The 23,387-nt window shown below is 45.3% G+C and overlaps 1 long non-coding RNA gene across 1 annotated transcript; it reads left to right on the forward strand.

The window, feature by feature from the left end:
* The first annotated feature begins 4,197 nt into the window (after positions 1–4,197).
* Positions 4,198–13,559, forward strand: LOC108351290 (uncharacterized). The gene is made up of 3 exons (XR_015623296.1): positions 4,198–4,342; positions 5,378–5,505; positions 13,288–13,559. It is a non-coding gene; the product is annotated as an uncharacterized LOC108351290 (long non-coding RNA).
* Positions 13,560–23,387: the final 9,828 nt, after the last annotated feature.

Here is a 23,387-nt window from a genome sequence, read left to right on the forward strand (position 1 = left end):
GTGTCCCTCACACAATTTGCATATTAGAGCCTTAACTCCGGTACAGTTAAGTCCAATGACATTCCTAATGCTGAGACCTTTTAATACAGTTCCTCCTGTGGTGGTGACCCCCAGTCATAAAATTATTTTTGTTGCCACTTCTGTAACTGTAATTTTGCTACCGTTATGAATCGTACTGTAAATCTTTTTGGAGATAGAAGTCAGCCGGGGGGGGGGGGGGTCACGACCCACAGGTTGAGAACCACTGCCCCAGTACCTTAGTATCTGGAGATAGGATTTTTAAAGGTTACTTGGTTAAAAGGTCGCCAGGATAGAGCCTAACTGGCTGGTGTATGGAAAAGAACGAGAGCTTAGGATAGAACATGCACAGAGAAAAACCGTGAAGGAGCAGTGTGGCCATCCACAAGCCAAGGAGGCCTCAGAAGAAACCACCCTTCTAACTGTTGGCCTAGGATTCTAGACTTCAGAACGGTGAGGAATCTGTTCTCTGTTCTTTGAGCCACTCGGGTTGTGGTAACTTGTTACAGTAACCCCTGGAAAACTGTACAGGAAAACTAGTACAAGCAGCCATTGCATCCACGGAAGTCAAATACCGGAGTGTTTTTCTCACCATAGTGCCCATTTAGATGAGAGCTAGGCACAGAAATGCATCTGTGCACATGTGGGAGACCATCCCTGGGGTAGTGCTCACACAAGGGCTGTCTTCTCAATTCTCTGTCATTGGGATTCGGGTTTTCTTACCTGATGCTGACAAAACACTCTTGAACAGCAAGTTCCAACCTCGACAGCAAGGGGAAGGAAGCACCGGTTCCCTCACAACCTTGCCAACATTTGATATTTTTCAAACTTAAAAATTTCTGCCAGCATAACTGAGGGGAAAAAAACCCTCTTATTGTTTTAACTGCACTTCCCTAATTATGTCTGAAGTCAAATATTTGAATATGTTTGTCTGTTCCTATTTGCATCCGATAAATTTTCGGTTCATCGCCTTCGTCTATTTTCCCTTTGTGTTGAAGAGATTTTTTTTTCTACCTGATCTGTAGGGATTAGGTACTTTCTTGATAATAATCCTGCCTGCTAGAGATTCTGTGAATACCTTTGCTGGGGCTACAGCGTGTCTCTTAATCTTCTTCATTAAGGGTTTTAATTAGGTATAATCAGACACGGACCCATCAATAGTTTGCTTTTATAAATACTATCTTAAAGAAAATCCTTTCTCTCCCAAAATTCATGAAGCTGTTGCCTTATCATTTCTTCTAATAGTTTGGAATATTTCCCCCCATTTAGATCTTCAATTCTATGATAGGAAAAGGCAGGGATTGTTTTTCGTTTCTTCTCCTTGTGAAGGTGAATCGGCCCAACGTTTATTGAAATATCAACGACTCACCTCAGGCTTTAAAAAAATAAAATCCGGTGCCCCTCCCCTCCATCCGAGAGCATCTCATTTTAAGTGGTGTATTTTCTGAGGCGAATCACCACAATGTATTAGGAGGAAAACACACCGATAGCTAGGTGAGCGAAGTGACCTAAATGGATATTTGGAGAGGAGCCAAGCACATTCTACGGGTACCTGCCAAGACCTGGTTCTGATGCTGGAAAAGTGGACCTGAAGACATTCTTCCAGTCACTGGCTAGCGGGGCTGGACATCTTCTGAGGCTACTGTCTCGGTTAACTGTAAGTGGCCATGAAGAGAAGACTTATTCTTCCTTGTCTCCCTCAAGGGAATGTGCTTCCTGTCCTCCAGAGCAGTGGCTCCTGCATAGAAATCTCTGGAATCATTGGCTGAAGCCAGCCATAGAGCCAGTCTCCTCTGGAGGATGGGGACAATGTGCTGGTCCTTGACATATCTTAACATCTCAGCTCGTGCTTATATTACTTACCAGAAGCAATCACTTCTTAAAGAGTAGAATCATGCTAGCAGAGTGGGGAACAAGCAGGTGAAACTCCCAATGGAACAAACAAGCACGCCACTTAGGTAGGAAATCAGTGGTGTTAGGGGAGGGGGATCCCTAATCTGCCTAGGAGGAAGCCGCTAGGGACTTCTGTGGTGAGGGGCAGGGGTGGGTGATTTGTTTCAGGTATTGTGCTCATCTTATTCTTTCAGGACAACACTGAAAACAGGCAAAATAAGAATACGCTGTTTAAAATTGCCAAGAGGCCCCTGGGTAATTCCCTGTTAAAAACCTACCCTTAAAGCCCATGTAGATGAGATCAGGAATGAGTTGCAATTCTTCTGTGCACACTCTTCGAGTGACAATAGCAGACCTGACTCCAAAATTCATGCTACTATTGACCTACTCCTCCCAACACTTGTTATCTAGGCTCTGGAGCAGACACTGAGGAGGGGAGGGGGGAGGAGGAGGGAGGAGGGAGGAGGAGGAGGAGGAGGGGGGGGGAGGAGGAGGGGGGGGCTCAGAGATGGGAAACTCTAAGTACAAGTCTGAATTCTGAACGGCAGACAGTTGTCTGTCAAGGAAGGCAGGGAGGATACAGTGCCGTGGTGGGCCGTGTGGAGATTCACGGGACATCTGTTGGCTGCAGCAGGTGCTGAAACTGGAGAGGCAGAAAGGACCGAGTTATTATTGCTCGGTGACCCTTTCTAAGTTTAGACTTGGAAGTCCGAGGGGATGGGTGCAAGGGTTTGAAGCAGATTGACATGGTCATATTTGCGCATCAAAAGGATCCCTTTGGCCAAAGCATGTGTCGAAACAGGACACGGCTGGGAGGGCGGCCGGCATGAGATCATGACAGCCGTCCATGGAGGAGTTGAATGAGGTCATCTGACGGTAAGTTGTTGGTAGAGAAGCGGTAAAGGGTGTGATTATGACAGATTGGTTGTTGGAGGGAGGAGGAAAACGGAAGTGACTGAGATTCCTGACGTTTTAAACTGTTTAACCAGGGCCGTTCAATAAAGCAAGGGAGATTGGATAAGGGGTTGGGGCAGTAGCTGCCTGGCGTTCATTGGGGGAAGGTTTTGTTTGATGTGCCTCCAAGGCAACAAGACAGAACTGTCCCACCATCAACTGGATATTTGGCTTCAGAGCCTGGGAGGGGGATGTGACAGGGAGGAGACTTGGAAGCCATCTTCGGCCAAGAGGGTGGTGATCAAGAAGCTCTCAGGAGAACAGCATAGAGAAGGGGCCCATGAAATAGGCTGAGGTGGCTCAATGAAAAGGAGGGAAGAGAGTCAGGGAAGTGGGGGTCACAGAAGCAAAGGGAGGGGGCTTGTGAAGAGGGGGCGTTATCAGCAGGAACAAATGCAGTATAGACCACAAGAAGGCAAGGCCTAGAAGACCCATGGGACACACACACCCGTCTACACCGGGATGGATCCCAGGGGTATGAGCAGCACTCCAGGCCAGGGTTTGGGTAGTGAATGAGCAGTGATGGTCTGACCTCTCCATAAAGCCTGCCACAATGGAGGAGGTGTGAGTGTCTCGCACAGCAGTTCTCAACCTGGGTGTTGCAACCCCTTTAAGGGTGGAAGGGCCCCTTTCAGAGGGCTTGCACATCAGATATCCTGCTTATCAGATATTTACACTATGGTTCACGACAGTAGCAAAATTACAGTTATGAAGTAGCAGCAAAAATAATTTTACGGTTGGGGGTCACCACAACATGAGAGAGTGAATTAAAGGGTCCCAGTGTTAGGGAGGTTGAGAGCCACTGTGCTAGAGGAAACATTGTTTCCATGCTGTGAGGAACGACAGACACGGGGCAGTTAGACCAGCAACTTCCAATTCCAGCTGTCCCCTAAAAGCATCTCGGGAACGTTTCTTTTACTGTCAAAACCTGTAGATTCAACTGGTCCATGGTGGAGGGTGAGCAAGGATACATTTTTAAAGAGTGCAGTATTCTCCTTATTCCCTCCACCTTTGTTTGTTTCTTTGTGGTGATGCTGAGGACAGAACCCTCCCTGAATCCTACCCTTAACCAAGCCATTCCCTACTCTGAGCGAGAAGAGACGGATGTGGGTGGCTACGGTGGTTTAAGTAAGAAATGCCTCCCAGTGGTTTATATATTTAAAAACCTGCTCCCCAGTTGTTGATGCGGTTTGGGGGAGATTCTGAGGTCTCTGGGATGTACAACCTTGCTGGAGGAATTACGTCACTAGGGGCGGGCTTTGAGGGTTTATAGCTTTGCTTCACTTCCTGTTCGCTCTCTCTGCTTCTCCTGGGCAAATAAACTGTGACCAGCCAGGTTCCTTCTCTGACCACCACTGGCAAGCTTTTCAGCCATTATGGACGCCGCCCCCTCCCCGACCCCGGAATGGAGACTGAAATAAACTGTTTCTCCTACAGGATGATTTTGGTTATGGGGTTTTATCACAGCAGCACGAAAGTGAGAGTGAGGCTGTGGGAGGGGTCAGAGGAGTTTCATACTGGTCTGTCTTGCTGAGATACATAGAAGAGCTTAGGGAAGGGATCGGAGGCTAGGAAATACTTAATGTCTGTCTGCGAAGGGAACAGAGGCTAGGAAATACTTGTCTCTCTGCAAACCCCATGGTTTTAGGGAGCTGCCTGGGAATTGAGGAAAGAGCAAAAACCGTGTTCTTCATTGACGGAGGATCCAATGTCACTGAGATTTCCGGAATATTAGAACACTGTCCGCAAGTCATTCTGAGAGCCTGCTGTCTGGAAGTTCTGTGCCCCCTGTTCAGAGACCCGGGCATCTGACTCAGTTTTCCCTCAACACAACGGGTCAATGATGGTGGCCTCAGGCGGTGCTGGTGGTCTTTCTCAGAAGTCTTCCCTTCTCCTGCTCTAGCCACCATTCCCTCAGTCTCTCAAACACAGCCAGGGCCTCTTCTGACTGGCATGAGTCATGAGGCTATACCCAGAGTCCTTTAGGATTACTTCCTGTCTGGGCTTTTGGGGTAGCTCCCTATACCTTCCCATAAATGTGCTCAAACTGTGCCTGAATTCAACATGCTTCTCGGTGTCCCACCATGAGGAAGGTGAACAATTTTTTTTCCTTCCTCACGAGGACTAATTCCCAAATATTAAATATTACATGCTGTATATTTTTTTATTTATTCAAAATGAAAACTTGAATCTCATCTGAAAATACTTTCCTTTCTAGAGGAGATCAATAGTAGATTTGAGAAGTGTGGAAGCTCCCACGTCAGTGTGGACACCAGGCCTTATTTCCTTTCTTAAGCAAGTGTTTATGGTTGGGTTGTGAAGTGCTCCCAGGAGGTTCCCGTGTTAAGGCCTTGGTAGCTGGTATTGCCCATAAGAAGTGACTGAATCACAAGGGTGCTCAATTTATCAGGGGGTTGATCAGTCACAGCTGAACCATCTATTAGGAAGTTGGGTTTGGTCCAAGGAATTAATTCTAAGTCAGTCTATATTGTTCTCTCTCCTTCCCAAACAGCATGAGGTGAGGAGTTTATCTCTTCCTACCACCCCACCTCCCACCATAATGGTCTGCCTTACCACAGCCTGAAAGGAATGGAACCTTGCTGCTACCAAGGACTGGGACCTCTCCAACTGTGAGCCACAGTAAGTCTGCTCCTTTGAGGTGTTTTTCTTAGGTATTTGTCACAGCATTGAAGAGTGGACCAATACAGCACACATCTTACAACCCTGGTCATGGGCTTTCACATCTACATAACTGTCCTTCAAATACTGCCCAGCTTTCGGGAGTCTGTGAAAGATTATATTAGACAATCATGAAAAGCCCCAAGCACACTGACCAGAGCATGGTAAGGATAGGTCAGTGATACTTACAAGAATAATTATTAGTCATGAATATTGTAGAAAATATTTAATCTCAATCAGGGGCTTCTTTTTTTTTTTTTTTTTTTTGGTTCTTTTTTTTTCGGAGCTGGGGACCGAACCCAGGGCCTTGCGCTTCCTAGGCAAGCGCTCTACCACTGAGCTAAATCCCCAACCCCAATCAGGGGCTTCTACTTCACCTTTGATCATTCAGTTCCCAGATAAGAGACATGAAACCTCACATTCATAATAAGCCGTAATCAGCACCAGAGCTGGGCAGATATCTACACTCTATGCTATAAGGATCCACTTCCCATCAATAACTCCATTTTATAACTTGCTCCATCTGGGCAGCTCTTAACTCCGATTGGCCAACCCTCGGGGCCACGTCTCTATGATTCCCCTGCCCCATGGCAGCTTCCTCCTCTCTCCACCTTCTTCTTTCCCTCCTTGAGACCCTCCTTTGACCCCAAGCCCGGGAACACCAAACCCCAGCTCTGTCTCTGCCCAGCTATTGGCTGTGGACCTATTTATTTAGCCAATAGTTTTAAATTAAGGAGGACGGTCACATTGAATGTGTGCATTCTCTCATTCCTGGGGGCAACCAGGCCTTGGGGGCCAGTATTTAGCATTACAATACACAGCAAAAGACTGAACCTATTATTATTATTATATTTAAAAATACAACTTAAGTTGGCACAGGCTTTTAGCTGCTGGGATACTTTTTGAGTTTTGTGTAAGTTGTGTGGAAACAGTTTTCACTCTTTTTACTTTGAAATTCTGGCTCATTTCTTTGTTCCATTCTTTCCTCTGAGTCCAGATGTGTTGGCCCCAACAGACCTTACAACGTGCATAGAAGGACTTGTGGGGAAGTAAAAAAATTAATGAAAAAGGGTTCATGGATTTCAAAGACAGGGCACATGGGAGGGCTTAGGGGAGGTGATGGAGGGGGAGTGTATGAAAGAAATATATGTTTGAGCCTGCTGCCTGTGCTGAGTATTGGCTGCATACCAGGCAAGAGCCTGCCTATCACAGAGTAGCAGATGCATGGTCCCAACCCCATCAACTCTGAGATCAACTGTGATACCCAATTACAGGGTCGACTTGACATCGCATCCTGGAGTGAATCTCCGGCTTTGAACAGCTATAGCACTTGCCCTTTGGGGGAGGGGCTGCATTCTTCTTCAACTTTCCTTTCTGTCTTCTCATTTTCTGTTTGCCCACTTGGCTTTTTTTCTTATACATGATTCCTCTTAACACGTTTACCCACAGCCTGTGGTTGTCTTTGCCTTACAGAACAGTTGAGTTGACAGAAGAACATGTGGTCTTCGATCTTGGTGTTCCTCCTTCTAGAACATCCCTCTCTCCCTCCTGTCTGCCCGCCTCCTTTCTTCTTTCCCTTTATGGAAGTAAAAGTACATAAGGTAAAAGCAGTGGCTTCTGGGAGGCCATTTAACAATGTTTATAAATACTGTGGCTTACCAAAGTGGTAAGCATCCTACAAGGTACAGGATAGCCTCACCCCCGTAATGCAATCCTACCCCTTTCTAGCACTAGATGCCAAAACAAACAAGGCTAGGAGGTTCTGTACTAGACCAGGGTCCAGAGTATTATAGCCACTCCCCATCCTCTACCCATTCCCATCGATTGGCTTTATAAGTAAAGTTTTATTGTAACGCAACAACATCTCTTCATGCACTCACAGCCTGTCGTTGTCTTTGCCTTATAAAGCAGTTGAGTAGTTGCAGGGACACTACACTGCCACAAAGCCAAAATTAATTTGAGCAGTAAATGAAAGTTTAATTATTCAATTATCCACATATTTAAAAAAAAACCATAAAGAAACAGGAGACATTAATTTTAACAAGTCTAACATATAATTTCTACCTGGCAATCAATGAACATTATTAATGAGCTACTTCACATTCCTTTGTCTTCTCCATGTTAGGCTGTCATTTTCAGCACATCTCAATGTGGCCTAACCACATGCGACGCTCTCCTGTGACTAATGGCTATGGCATTGGACAGAAACACATTGTAAGTGCTTTCTGTCGCTCTGTCTCTCTGTCTCTCTGTCTGTCTCTCTTTGTCACTCTCTCTCTCTCTATATATATATGTATATATATATTTATTATATATATTATTTAAATATAATTTGATATTTTAAATACATTTAAATATATTTTGATCAAATTCTTCTCTTCCTCAAAGTCCTTTCAGATCCTGCCCCCTCCCCACCCACTAAACTTTTAAGTTTCAAAAAACAAAACCCCAATTCAACAAAACCCCTGAAACCAAGGAAACAAAAGAAAACAGCACTCAAAATGAAAACAACAACAACTGGACCCAAATAAAAGTACAAAAAAAAAAAAAACCTGCAGAGTCCATTATATGTTGGCCAACTATTCCTGAATATAAGCCCTGCCCTAGAATGGCTGATTCATTGGAGAAAGCTGGTTTTCCCCTCTCTCAGCAGGTGTAAATGATAGTTAAGTTAATAATGTAAGCAGTTTTTCACTTAGTGTGAATAAATCTTTTCATGCCCCCTGCATATTTGTATATTACTTTTAAATGGCTCAGTTTATTTAAAGACGTCTGCTCGGTGGACACTTATATTGCTCCTATGTCCCATAATGATGAGTCGTGCGGCTATAAGCATCCTTATGTAAATCTCCTACCTTATTGTGTTGCTGTGGTAAACAAGACCAAGAGCGTTGGGAAGGAAGGGTTTATGCACCTCAGAGCTTGTAGTCAGTCCATCATCCAGAGAAGTCTGGGCAGGAACTCAAGGCAGGAGGCAGGAGCTGATGCAGAGGCCATGGACGAGTGCTGCTTCCTGGGTTCCTTTGCTCAGCCTGCTGTCTTGTAGTTCCCAAGAGGTTCTCCCACATCAATCCTTGATCAAGAAAACCTACCACAAGCTTGCCCACAGGTCACTCAGATAGGAACATTTTCTCAATGGAAGCTTCCTCTCTCAAAATGACTCTAGTGTCAAGTTGACGTAAAACAATCGAGAACACCCACTTTTTATTTTTTCTTTAGGACAGATTTCAAGATATGGGTCAAAGAACACAGACACTTTTTTTTTTTAAGGTTTGAAAAGAATTCAGTACATCTTCCTTCCAAGATTGCTAGGGGCATTCAGTGAGTTGGAACACATGACTGGCATAAGGAAGACAAGAAAAGCTAGCCAAGTTGAAACTGTGGTCCCTGGCACACTATGGTGCCCAGAAGGCCTCGTGTTTTATCATCTTAATCCCCAGCCGCTCTTTCTACTGTAGACCGCCATTAGCAATGTTGGAGAACAACCATTTCATGTGCGTGCTCCATGATGCTATGGTTCTTACAGCCCTTGCAAATTTCGTGTACCAAACACAGTTTCTGATACTATTTGTTCAATCTGACTGAAGAATATGATTTTCTTATATTTAGGATTAGCTTCTGTTTTTAACATTATTTTTGAAAATAAAATACAATTGTACCCTTTCCTCCCTCTTTTTCCTCATTATAACTCTCCCCAGTTAGTCCCCCACCCCCTTGCTAAGTTTTTACCAGCTCAGTCAATAGCACATGTACTGGAGTTGGGTCGGTTTTCCCTTGTTCGTGACAATTAGGAACCATTTGTGTCAGTCAGTTGTTACAAATGAGCCTGACACCCCAGTGGCATACAAACCAGTATATATGTCTCACTCACATGTGATAATCCATGTGTGCCTATGAGGACATGCTATTCCTGCGGTAGATAGAAAAGTCTGAGCAAGAGCGAGAGAGGCTTTCTGTAGCCTCCACACCGGCCTGTAGAGTCTCTTTAGCTCACATCTCATGATGGTGCCAAATTCAGCCCAGAGAAGTACATTCTTTCCGGAAGAGACACTGCACATAATTACAAGTCCTACCTGGGGGTGGACAGGGATTTAAGTGTGACGCAAGTGCCTGCGTGTCATTTGTTCAAGCACAGATGATCTTCTCCACCAGTTTAAGTCAATCCAGTTGAAAGAAAGAGGTTGTGCACATCTCCACACATGGAACCAGGATCCCCCCTTCATGGTTCACTGTAGTTCTTAGAAGGATGCGATGTCCCCTGACTCCTGAGAGAATGTGTGACACAGGATAGGCTGAATGTCCTCCCATGTACCCTAAGAACAAGTGAGGGCAGAGACACTCTGCTTAGAACATTTCACCCCAGCCATCAAGCAACACACACACACACACACACACACACACACACACACACACCCTGGCTGGAGGGGAGGCAAGGGATTAAAGCCAGGGCCACCTGTATAGCAGGCAAGTGCTCCACCACTGAATTACAACCCATAAGGCCATAACCTTAATTCTTTTGGTGACTGTAATGAATTTCTTGGAACAAGGATGGGCTTTCTGTCTTAGCTGCGTTGCCTACAAGACCAGTAGGTGCTAATAGTCATCACCATCACTGTCATTATCATCACCATCTTCATCATCTTCTTCTTCTTCATCATCATCGAAGGCAGGAGGAGGAGGAGGAGGAAGAGCATGGCTGCCACCATTACCTCAACCACTTTCAAAGGCTGAGGCAGCAACCATGCTCTTAGGCCCAGCCAATAGCTGCCTGGTTGGCCAAAGGGACACTGTGCTACAGGAAGTCTCTGTCCTATACATGAGCCTCAGGCTCTAGTAGCCTGACTGGCTGCAAAACCATCAGACTTTTTGAATGCTCATAAAAATGTAGTCCTAAAATCTGAAAGTAGACAGTTTTAGAATTAATAGAAATGTGTTAAAATTGCAAGATAATCCTATCCCCCAACCTGAAAGAAGCAATTCTGGGAAGATAAAAAGGAGAAAGAGTGATACATGCTACCACACGCGCTTGCTCCGATGCATGTTAGCTAAGGTGTGTCGCTTCCTATTTGAATCATTTCCTTACGTAACAAGCCTTTCTGGACTGATTAGAGGAACTGCCACTCATTCCCGCCAGCCTTCCAGGTAAGGAAGAAGTGCCATGGGTCTTCCTTGCCTAGCCGGAGATTTTGGTCCTCCTGGTCTTCTCTCCCTGCTTATGCCATTCTCTTGAAAGTCTCACTGCCCTGAGAAACACTTGTCATCCTGGAGCAAGAGCACGGGGAAGGAAAATGGCCGCAGAGCTTGCTGGAGCCCTCAAAACCGAAAGGAGGGTATTTTCTTCTTTAGTCGCTTTTAAACTCTACTTCTTTCATTGCCTGAGCTCAAAACTACTTCCGTGTGAAATGTTTCCTCAGCTTTCCCAGTTGAGAGCAGTTTTCCTCCCCCTGAGCTTCCATTAATTAATTAATTAATTAATTAATTACTAGTCCTGGCCTTATCACCTTGTCAGATGTCCTTACTGCCTTGTAGTGTTGGTTACCTTCCTAGATGGATCAGAATGGCCACTGATGCTCCCAGGTGCCCTCCCATTGGACTCCTTTCAGGGTTTGCAGTGGTTGGTCCTGGGCTAAGCCTGTGGCCCCAGCAGGACCATGAGGAAACAGAAGCTTTTGCCTGCTTGTGGGTCTTGAAATAGGGAACCATGATGACATAGCCCTCAGTTCAGCTACACCTGTGACTCTTACCCTAATCTTCCCAATCATAGCAAACCCAGTCTGTTTTCTGTTGATCACTATTTATCATCTGAACCCCAGGGAGGAGTTGAGGAGTTGGGGATTTGGCTCAGTGGTAGACTGCCTAGCAAGCGCAAGGCCCTGGGTTTGGTCCTCAGCTCCAAAAAAAAAAAAAAAAAAAAAAAAAAAGTGTTCTGTGGGAAGGATGCCTGGATTATAATACCTCCAGGATCCTTTAAGCTGCTACTCTGCTGGGGCCATTATATGTTAAAGCTTGGTTGCCTCATGTTTTGGTTCCAGCCGGCAGAAAGGTCCTCAAGGAGTAGGCATTGGGTCAGAGGGAGCTGGCGTATCTGCTTGTACTCATGTGTGTGTGGGGCAGTCAATGGCACAGAATGTCTAATGCATGAAGGGCCAGCACTTGGATGTGGTTTGTCTGGGCATCTGTAGGCCTTGGATGCACAACAGACGGCCTGAGTCACACCAGGTGTTTGTGGCTTGAAATATTAAAATATTGTGGTGGTTACTACTCCATCACCGTGACAAAACCCCCAGACTAAATGAGTTGTAAAGAGGACAGGACTTTTTGGCTTATGATTTTAGAAGCTCAGTCTGTAGCCACTGGGCCTGTTGCCTTTGGATCTACGGTGAGCTAGAACAACACGCTGGGGGCATGTGGCAGAAGCTGCTCCCTCATGGCTGTCAGAAAGAAGAGAGATGGGGTCTGGTATCTCCACAGACGTGTCTCCACGGCATAGTTTCTGGTACGTGATTCCTACTAAACGTTCCAGATCTCCTGGTAATAGTACAGGCTGGTGACACCTGGGCCTCTTGGGGGTCACTTATCCACACTGGCAAACACCAGGACTAAAACACATGCAAAGGTTGGGAGGGAGATGAAGAAGAATCCTACTTCATGGGTAGAAATGCTATAGGAAGGAGAGCCACGTGTGGGCCAGCAAGCCAGTATCTTCCATGTTACCTAGCCAGAGATGGAATTACGATGGTTGGGATCCCTTTCTCTGTCAGGTTCCAAGGAAGGCTGATCAGGAGAGATATTAGCTTTGGATAGAAGACAGAAAGTGTCCTTCAGGCTCAGCACAGGGGCAGACACTACATCTTGCTGCTGTCCTTGAGCACTGACTGACCCACTGGCTCCCTTGCTTGTGGGAGTAGCATCCAGGTCTACCTCTCCTTGGCATCCACCCAGTGTCCTACTTCCGTGTCTCCAGATCTTCCCAGAAGCAGATGTAGTTCCATAGTGTCTTCATTAGGGCTTCAATTGCTGCGGCAAAACACCATGACCAAAAAACTAGTTGGGGAAGAAAGGGTTTATTTAGCTTACATTTCCAGATCATAGTCTATCATTGGAGGAAGCCAGGCCAGGAACTTAAACAAGGCTGGGACCTGGAGACAGGAGCTGATGCAGAGGACACAGAGGGGTGCTGCTTACTGGCTTGCTCACCATGGCTTGCTTAGCCTGTTTTCTTATAGAATGCAGGATCACCAGCCCAGGGATTTTGTCACCCACAATGCGCTGGGCACCCCAACATTGATCACTAACTGAGAAAGTGCCTTACAGCTGGATCTCATGGAGGCATCGTCTCAACTGAGGGTCCTTTCTCTCTGACGACTCTTATTTGTATTAAGTTGACACACAAAACCATCCAGTACAACTAGCAAAGGGTGCCAGTTCTTCTTTAGACCACCCCACTCCAGACAATGGAGGTGTTGAGGGACAGATGTGGGTTCCCAGATGGCGTTGGCAATTTGGGGTGCAATTTCCAGTGCATGACAGGATATTCAGCACCGTCTGTATCATCAACCTGTGAGACACCAGCAACGGCCTCATCCAAATCTCAGTGGGCCCAAATCCAATCCAACATGGCTTCAGGTAGCCAAGATGGCTACAAAGATTGACAATCTTTGGAGGAACAAAATTGCCTATAGTTCAGAGTCAGTGTTTTTCTCTTCTCCCTTACTGTCTGGCTTTCTGCATCCCCACATGCAGAGATGCAGCAGCCCTGCGAAGGCTCTTCACCAGCTTCCACGATCACAGAAGCCTAGTCAAGGGCCATTCTATGCTACTCACAAGGAATTATGGCTTCTGTGGGCCAAGACACTTTTCCTTCATGGACTTTTCTGACATCAAACATTTTAAAATTGCAATTTATGACTGAATAAATTGTATGTGTATAAAGAGAAATATTATTTCAGTTGGATTTATGTCTCCATCATCACACTTACTGACGCCTCTGTGAGCGTGAATAAATACCATGAACATTGTGTGCCTCGTGAATGAACTGACCTCGGGTGTCTCTCACTAAAAGCACATGTATGCATATCATTTCTTCTGTGGTTGGTTCGGTGTTTTTGTTAATCATGTTGTCCTGAGTTTTGTATTTGTTCCTGGTTTGGGTATTTTCAGAAATAGGGTCTATCATGTACTCTTGGCTGGCCTGGAACTTACTGTGATATCCTCCTACCTCTGGTTCCTGAACGTAAGTAATCATTCTCAGCTCCCTTTAAGAATGAGTTTAAAGGAATCACTCCAAGCATCTGGTGTGACACACAGGGACAGCAGATACACATTGAGGGACTACCTTCCCTGAGTGACGACCTCCCTTCCAGAGTCTGCTCTCAACCTACCAGCTGGGCCAGTGGGAATGAAGGCTGCTGCTACGGCCTGAATGTCCCCTCCGAAACTCACACGGACCTTCAACTGTGACAGCAGAGAGACTTTAAAAAGTGGTCAGGTCATGAGGACTCTGCCCTTGGTAATGAATTAATGCTGTTACCATGGTTGGTTATTTACCAGAGGAGTGGGGCCCTGATCAAAGGATACTTGTCCCCCATCCTCCCAACCCATGCTGTCACTCAGCAAGAAGGCCTACACCAGATGCGGCAGCTGCCCCCGCCCCATCTCGTACTTTCCAGCCTCCAGCACAGAGAGTCAAATAAACTGCCATAGTTTATGACTCTCCCAGTCTGTGCTATTCTGTTACGGTGATAGAAAATGAACAACGACAGTTACTATATAGAGAAGCCAGGGGAAAAGATGAGTGTGGAATAAAACTGCCTCTGAGAAACACATCAAAGAAAACGTGTGTGCCTTGGAATGAAATTGGAGACATGTGGTTTCTATGTATTTTCCATTAGATTGCTAATAATGGGATGTAAATCACCTGTGGAAGCAGACGTGCCCGGCCCAGGCACCGGTGCCTATTGGCACCAGCTGCTTCCGATTAACTACCTGTCCCGAAGAACTACCTGTACTTCTTGGGGTTTGTGGGGGACAGGAAATTAGCCTCTGGCCACCTTACCTTTAGTCCCACACTTCTCTCAAGCTGTACAACCAACAGATATGAAAAGGACAAATTGTGTGAATGGTGGGAAGTCAGATATGGAGGTCACTCCGTATGCCCCCAAAAACGTTTGGCCATGAACGGAGTATAGTCTTTCCGGAAACACAACCCCTGTTCTAGATGACACGTCCGACAGATAGGTATCATCACAGAGGGTCGAAGGTGTGTATCAAAGCAAGCATTATTCCTGTAGCAAGGATGGTGCCCCCCCCCCTTTTTTTAAATGAAAAAACATCAGGAAACCATTTTGTGGCTGAACCACACAACCAAAAGCAGTGGCGTTTAAGAAAATTGCATAAAACATCATATCAAAAACCTCTGGCAATGTCAAAAAAGTAAGATTCCTGAATCCAGTGTGTAGCCAAAGAAGAAAATTCAATTTCGTTTTTTCACTTTGTCTGCCAATTTTTATAGCACTTCATTTAAAATGAAATCTCTGAAGAATCGATTCAAATTAGCTTTACAGTTTTCCCCAAAGAATCCACTTTAAAATAAATTGAATCGGAGCATGTGACATAAGTCAGCATAAAACTCATGTTAACTAGTCCGAAGGAAAAACTTCTCACCATCAGGAAACACTCTCACATGACCAAGCCAAAAATAGCCTTTAGATCGTCACTTTCAAAAAGTTACAAAAATAGGGAAACTTGTTGGAACAATGATCGGGTGAGTTCCCTCTAAGGAAATGGCCTGGAATCCTGTGATGAATTACGAAAGAAAATCCTTAGGGCAAAATGGAAATGCTAGACCTTGTTCTTCATACGCAGACTGGCAGCCATAGAAATACCTTTAGCTGGACCACCGGCTTCTGCTCGACGTTGACAATGGGCAGTGCCAGGTGTAGACTGAAGGTAGAGGCTGTGGTCTAGGCCCTGCCTGTTTTACTTCGATGAGGCAAACCTATCGTAAGTATTTATCATATTTAGATTCTTAAGGTCCTTGGTGACAGTGACAGTATCTTAGTTGACCAATGTCTATCCTTGACGCACAACAGTAATTTCATAAATCCTCGAGGGAGGGACACAGAATGGTTGAATGAACTTATCGTTTAAATCGGATCAGACCTAATGCTTCTTTCATAGCTTCTTTCTTCCCAGTTGTTAGGGTGGAGAGGGTCTTGTCCATGTGATCCAGGAGGGGGTGGTGGGTGATAATGAGCTCATGTTTTTCCTTCCTGAAGTAGAGAAATATGTAGGTTGGTAAATCATGAAAGTCTTTACAGATATGTTCAAATGCTCTGCTTCAAAGGAACCACACAGAAGTTTATTTTAAAGGACTCACTGTCACATGTGATCCACGCTTCTCTTCACAACACCCATCGGAGTGGGCTTTCTTTCCATTCCCCCATACTGACTGCTTAGCTTCATAAAAACTGCATTTCATTTTCTGTTACTTTTACTTCTGCTCCCATTCTCCAGCCCAGAGATCCATGAGTCCAACCATCTGATCATCTCCCCTCAAGCAGTTGTCAGAGACATAGGGATGGCGCACCTAGTGGCTGCTGGGATACCTTTAAAGTAGTGTATGCCTCACACTGTTATGCTTTATGCTGACTGATTAATATTCTCCTGAGTCCAGAAAACACTGTTATAACCCAAGTGTTATATCTGAGGTACAGACAGACTAAAATCTGCCCAAAACGAGAACTCTATCAAGTAAAAGAATCAAGGTTTTGAATCCAGTAAGTCTGGCTACAGAGCCATGAGACATATGTACTCTTTGTTAACCTGTGGTCTTGACTTATTATGTGCTAGTGGAAGGAATGGAATTTAGACAATTATATCATAAATCACGTATTTTACGGTGATTCGTTTTTATGTAATCTGTGTTCCCTGTATGTGCAGTGACCTTGGAGGACAGAAGAGGGCATGGATTCCCTCTTCTGGGAACTGGGGTTGGATGGTTCTGTAGGGACTGGACTTGAACCTGGATCCTCTGGAAGAGCAGCCAGTGGTCTTAACTGCTGAACCATCTCTCTTTTCCCCAAATCATGTCATTTTAATGGTAACGAGGTAGCAAGTTTAGTGTCTTCTCATGTCGATGTGACCAAATCTCAAATCACACAAGAATATGCTGCTGTTCTTGTCTCACAGACTAGGGTTTCATTTGCTGAGTTATGGAAGCCAAAACCCAAACAATTTGTCCTTTCCTTCCTCATTTGGTGCCCAACACACACCGAATGCATCACTAACTCTCATATCCGATACTGCACTCAGTTGCTCCTGCCCCACCACACTGCAGATACCCACATGCCTGCTGATCCCTTAGGAAGATGGCCGCCTGCAAGTCAATGGGAGAACTCTGGGAGAAGATGAGCCTGCTGCTGACACTCTACTTTGGGTCTTCTGGTCTCTGGCACTGTTGGAGATCCATCTCGGCTCTGTGAGGTGGTGCCTGGTGCTTCTGACAGCAGCCTGAGCTGACTCAGACACTCTCCTCCACAGAAACTGGTCACCGTCACAATCTGCTTCACTCTAGCGTCTGGATCCCTGGTAAGAAGGTGAGCTCGGAGTGGGCAGCAAGTGTCCGGGCCTGGCTTCAGTCAGCCGGGTGTTCCCAGAGTCTGGTGTGAGTACCTCATGCAAAGCTGATGCTTATTAGACATCCCTTGAATGAACAGCAGGTACAAGTGTCCGAGTGAACGGATGAACAAGTAGCCATTGTGAATTTCCCCTCTGAGAAGAAGACTCAGGCCTGGGTTGTATTTAGAAGCAAGGGCCTTCTCTCTGTATCGGCTGGTGTAGTATTAGTGGGAATTTATGACATTTCACCAAATACTGCAGATTTCTAGAAGTTCAAGTTTTAGTTCTTCAATGAATTCAATAAAATTTAATCTCACTGATTTTATTTTGAAAGAGGCAAGCTTGTATCTCTAGAGTTAAGAGGAGATCATCCTTAGATCTATCAATCCAACATTATCACAGTTGGAAGGGAATCCACAAGCATGAGAAACGTCCTCATTTAATTAATGGCATGCTCGATTTCAGGCTGGAAAGTGTCCTTGCTGGTTTCCGTGGGTGCAGTGACATCGTGTGAGTTCTGCAGGTTTGCCACCCAGGGAGACCGGAATGCATGGGAGGGTTTCTCTTGAAGTCTTCCAAGGACTCCTATTTCTGAGGAACTCATTATTCACTTAATTATTCATTCTGTTTATTTACTGTATAGTTATTACACATAAATATGGTGTAAGTCCCCAGAATCCTCAAACACCAGATGCCAGCTTCCCTCCGCATTCCCCAAAGACAGAGCAGAGCCATCGCCGTGAGGATTCAAACAGCTAAAACCCAATTAAAGTCGTGCCAGCGTGATCCTTTCCAAAAGGAAAACCCCGAAACGAATCAGCTTTTAGTCACCCTCCTGACTGCTTCTGCACAGACAAACAAACAAAAAAATTCCTGAAAGCCGAAGCTGGAAATAGCGTTGGCATTTGAATCATGGCTCTGGTGAACTCCGGCTCAGGTCAAGTAGACTTTGTATCGTGTCGGGCTAATTCAACTCGATATCATTTCTTTCATCTGACGAATCAGAGGAGACAGAGAAAATGGTGTTGTGCTTTGCAAGTTTCCCACTTGTCTGGTGTTTGGAGCCCTGAGGTGACATATCCTTGCTAGAGCTTGGCACCCCTGCATTACAGGTCTCCTCTCCTGTGGCTCTTGCCTCCCTACGGGATGGACTGACATCCTGAGGAGGCAAACGTGCTACCCAAGCTCTCTGAAAGGGCGAAGGCTGAGGAAGAGGACAGAGGAGGCCAGCTTCCTGCGACGGTTCAGAAAGAAACTTTCTCACGAGGGTAGTACCAGGCTGGCCACTGGGATGAGGGAAGGCACGTTGGAGGGTAGTTAGGGAAGGGGGTGTGTTCACGGGGCTCATTTCCCTGGTGGCACTCACTTAATGTAGAACAAAGTGACTTTGTAGACCAGTGTCTTCGGGTTCTACTGCTGTGAATGGGCACCATGACCAAGGCAACTCTTATAAAGGACAACATTTAATCGGGGCTGGCTCACAGGTTCAGAGGTTCAGTCCATTATCATCAAGGTGAGAACATGGCAGCATCCAGGCAGGCATGGTGCATGAGAAGGAGCTGAGAGTTCTACATCTTCATCTGAAGGCTGCTAACAGAATACTGACTTCCAGGCAGCTAAGATCCTCATCTTAAAGCCCACACCCACAGTGATACACCTACTCCAACAAGGCCATACCTCCACATAGGCCACTCTCTGGGCTGAGCATGTACAAACCATCACAACCAGTGTGTGACCATAGTTTGGTGTCATAGGGAGACATATTCATACCATTCTTCCCATGTCCCATCTGTCGTGACTGGCATCTTCCTACAAGACTACTACCTCGAAAAAAAAAACCCTACTTCTATTCCAAGAAATACTCAAAGCTCTTCAGGATAAGTCTTTAGTGTTTCTCTAAACCCAGCCAAGAGAGATCAGGGGTCTTTATTCTTGGCAGGTGGACTAAGGGTCAGCCTGCTCCTTACCATTAACAGCTCGACTCCTCCAAGACAAGGCTGTGCCCCTTCCTGTGACCAGAGAGCAAAATGCAACAGAGTCTGGGGCAAGCTGAGGAGAACATGGGCATTCAAGAAACACTGGACTTTGATGCATGTGACTCTTTCCCACAGTCCATGAGCAGCTGGGAGGGATGCCTGGACCTCTTGCTTTTTTATTCCAAAGCAGTGAAGAGCATGTTGGTTTTTTCTCTTTGGCTATTCCTGGCATTTCAGATTAAAATAATGTTTACTGCCTCTTCCCTCGCAGGGCCTCGTGGCCATTTCTGTTACCTGTTGCAAATATTTTCTCTTCGCATACCCTGATCTGGAGGCTTTTCGCTGAGAAGGCAGAAGCATTTTCTAATCTATTCGGCAACCGCATCATAAAGTGTTAGAGCCCCCAAAACACAAAAGGCCTTCATTAATAATGTATGGAATAAGGACTCTGTGCAACATCTCACTATTGTTTTCTTATTAACATAGCATTAATAATCTGTTGCCGCTTTAAGAATCCATGCGTGTGAAAGCCTGGCATATTGGTATGGCTCCAGTGTGATATATTAAACAACGACATCCATGATATCATGAAAGAAACATGGAGGAGCTGAAAAAAAAATCAATTTCAAATTAAAGTTAAATAATTCTTTCTTATGTTTCAATTTTCAAAGCCGCTGCTGTTTTAGATTGGCAGTGATATAACTTCATTATTGGAGGTCAAAGGTAAACGGGCCTGTACCCTGTGCCTGTGATCAGCATTTTAAGCAGAGTTGTTCCGGTTTCTTCTTGTGAGTAGGGCAGGGAATGGGAGAGAGTGGGGGAGTGGGAGCTAAGGGGTGGAAGGTTAAGTGTGTTGTTTTGTGAGCTCAGTTAAACCATGACCCACATCAGTAAGACTGCATCGAAATCATTAAAACATGAACTGGGTGATCCTACAGACAATGAACTATCCAGTGCTCAAGTTTGATCTCCACCCTCCCTACCCTCCCATGCCCAGTTCAGGTAGTCTTACATGCTGTGTATATTTTACCTCAATTTTTGGAGTGCGATAGTGGACACTTTACAATTTTTTTTTTATGGATTCTATTTCTGACCAGTGTTCGTGTTCTATCCCTGTGAAGAGATACCATGACCAAGGCAACTCTTATAAAAGAAAGCATTTAATTTGGGCTTTGCTTATGGTTTCAGAGGCCTAATCCATTATCATGTATAATGTTTACCATTTGGTGGGGATTACATTACTGGAGTGGAGCTCTCATTAATAGGGTTAGTGGCCTTGTAGTTGGGACCCAGGGACTCTTTTGTCCCTTCTTTGAAGACATCGTTAGAAATTCACCTATGAATTGCAGAGCAAGCCTTCTGTAAATAACAAATCTGCAGGGCCCTTGATTTTACACGCTCGCGTTTCCAGAACATTAAGAAATGTTCTGGAACATTATTTAAATCCATAGAGCAGCCATTTTGTTATAGCAGTTTGAATGAAGTCAGACTGATTAATGAGAAGAAACTGAGGCACATGGAAGGGGTGGACTTGTTGATGAACACAAGAAACAGGGACCAGTTATTAGCTCCAGATTACATGCCTAACAGAAATTTCCCTCTAAGCCATCTGTGTCCAGAGACCCATGTCTAAGATCAGTCATGGTGCAGGTGTATACTTCCTGGCTTTCATGAAGCTCACTGGTGACAGACTGGGCAATGTGCCCATCATACTACAAGACAGGAGAACTCGGAAAAGATCTCTGAGAGTCCTGAGGGAGTGCGACTGACCTCTAAAAGCAGTTAGGTGGGATGTCTTATGGGAAGTGGTGTGGGCACAGGGCCTACAAGGGTACTATGACTTTAATGCTTGTTACATGCAAAATTAGTGTTAAAATTTAAGTGCCATTGAACCTTTAAGAGGTGAGTGGTCCACGATGGCTCTGTTCTCATGAGTGGACTAATGGAAGGGAAAGTGGGTTCAAGATCAAAGGGTGAGTTCAGACTCAATCGGTCTCTTTCCCCCTCTTGTCCACTCTGATGAAATGACACTGCAGTAAAGCCAGCCTTTGACCTTGGACTTGTAGCGTTCAGATCTCCAGCAAGTACGTTTCTCTCCTTTGTAGAGGACCCAGTCTCAGGTGCTCTGTTGTAGCAGGATGAATGGAAGAAGAATGATCAGGCAGTCTGCTGCAGAAGGCGAGCCCCTCTCAATCCCCTTCTAAGGAGTTCACATAATAGCATCTTTGTGTGGGGTAATGTTTGAATTGTTCATCATACCTGTAACAGAGCTGGTATGAGCTGGCCGGACCAGGATGGGCACTGCGTCCCAGAGCAGCCAGATGAAAGATTAGTTGTCAGCCCACGATGAAACTGTCCAGGATGTGGTGGCCAACAAAGCTTGCGGCAATGAAAGTGATGTCACTTTATAATATTTCGTCTGGAAACTACTAGCCACTGTAGATTCTACTGGGTACTTAAATGTTAGTCATGGTATATGGCTATGTGATAAGAAACTGATGATTTTAAAATATATTTTTATTTCTTTAAGAATGTCATACACGCACACAATATATTTTGATCACATTGACCCCAAGTCTTCCATGCACCTCCCCGAAGATCCACTCCCCATCCTCTACCCCTTCCCAACTTCGTGTCTTAGAGAAATATAATCCATGGAGTCTGGTTTATGCTATCCATATACTCAGAGGTATGGAGTGATCCTCCGGAGTGTGGTGGATATAACGGGGCCACGTTTTAAAAGAAACAGACCCCTCACCCCAAGCCATCAACTGTAGTAGCTCGTCAACTATGAACGCATGTGAGTCTCTCCGTGGTGTGGTGCTGACTGGCGAGATCATGTGCGGTTGTGCAGGTAATCACAGCTGCTGGGTTTATGAGTGCAGCCTATCAAATCCAGGGGTCACATCTCACTACTGCCCTTCTGTATCTCTGGTCCTTCCAACCTTTCTTCTCCTTCTTCTGGGACAGTCCCTGAGCCTTTGGGGGACGGGTCATGACACAGATGTTCCAGCTGTGGCTGAGCAATCTTCTACCGTGCACTCTCTACACTTTGACCAGTTATTAGTTTCTGCACTAACCACACAAAGAAACTTCTCTGATGAAGTCTGACAGCTACACTCTACTATGAATATGGAGATATAAATTTAGATGGTAGTTTCATACTGTGTCTGTTTAGCAAAACGGTAGTGGTAAGTTTACCCCTTTGGTCTATAAGGCCCCTGGCCATGGGTCATTGGCTAGATTTGTAATACCAGAATGTAGTTGGTTACCCCCATGATATTCGTGCCGCTGTTATACCCATGGGCATAACATGGCGTACCAGTTCTTCCTGCAGCTCACAGGGTTTACAGCTGAGTAAAACTGTGAGTCTCCTGTCTTCCAACAGTCTACTTCTCTTCCATTTCTATGTAATCAAAACAGAAGTCTACATAAAGGGGGGATTTTGAAATTTTATTTATTAATTTATTCTTGAAAATTTCATACACTTATATATTATATTCGGGTTACCCTCCTCCCCATCCTCTTTTATCCCCTCACATCCCCACCAACTTCCTTCTCCTTACAAGTCCCCCTCCCACTTTGATGTCTTTGCGTGTGTCCAGTGTAGGCATGGGTGTGGACTAATCCACTGGATCACAGGCAATGTACCTGTGGCTTTATCACCGAAGACAATAACCGATAACTTCCTCTTCCCCAGCATCTATCAGCTATTCATATCTCCTCTCAGAAGGGCTGGGCTCAGGAGCTCCTCCCCCATTGATGACTGTTGATGGACTCAGTCTTATGCAGGTCCTGTCTAGGCAACCTCGGCTGCTATGAGTTCATAAGTGCCAGTGCCACACCATGCTTCTAAGACAGTGTTCCTGGGCCTTCCTCCCGTTATGGACTCTCATGTTCTCTCCTGCCTATCTTCTGCGATGTGCCCAAAGCCGTGAAGAGACTACTATGGGTGTCCCACTCAAGGCTGAACATTTACTCTCAGCACCTGAACCAGCCACACATCTCTGCATTCACATCTGTTTGCTCCAAGAAGAGGCTCCTCTTACGGAGGCCCATGGGCTATCTACAGGGGTTAAAGGAGAAATCATAGTGTGAAACAGAAAACGTTCTACAGAGAAGGACTATGGGGATAAGAGCAAAACCTGAGAGAGGGAGCTAAAGCTACAATGGGAAGATACTTGTATTAATAATAATAAATACATTAAAAGAAGAAACTAAAAAGGAGGGGGGAATGGGGTCAAAGAA

Source organism: Rattus norvegicus, chromosome 6, assembly GCF_021556685.1.
Source record: "Rattus norvegicus strain SHRSP/BbbUtx chromosome 6, alternate assembly SHRSP_T2T, whole genome shotgun sequence".
Lineage (NCBI taxonomy): Eukaryota > Metazoa > Chordata > Mammalia > Rodentia > Muridae > Rattus > Rattus norvegicus.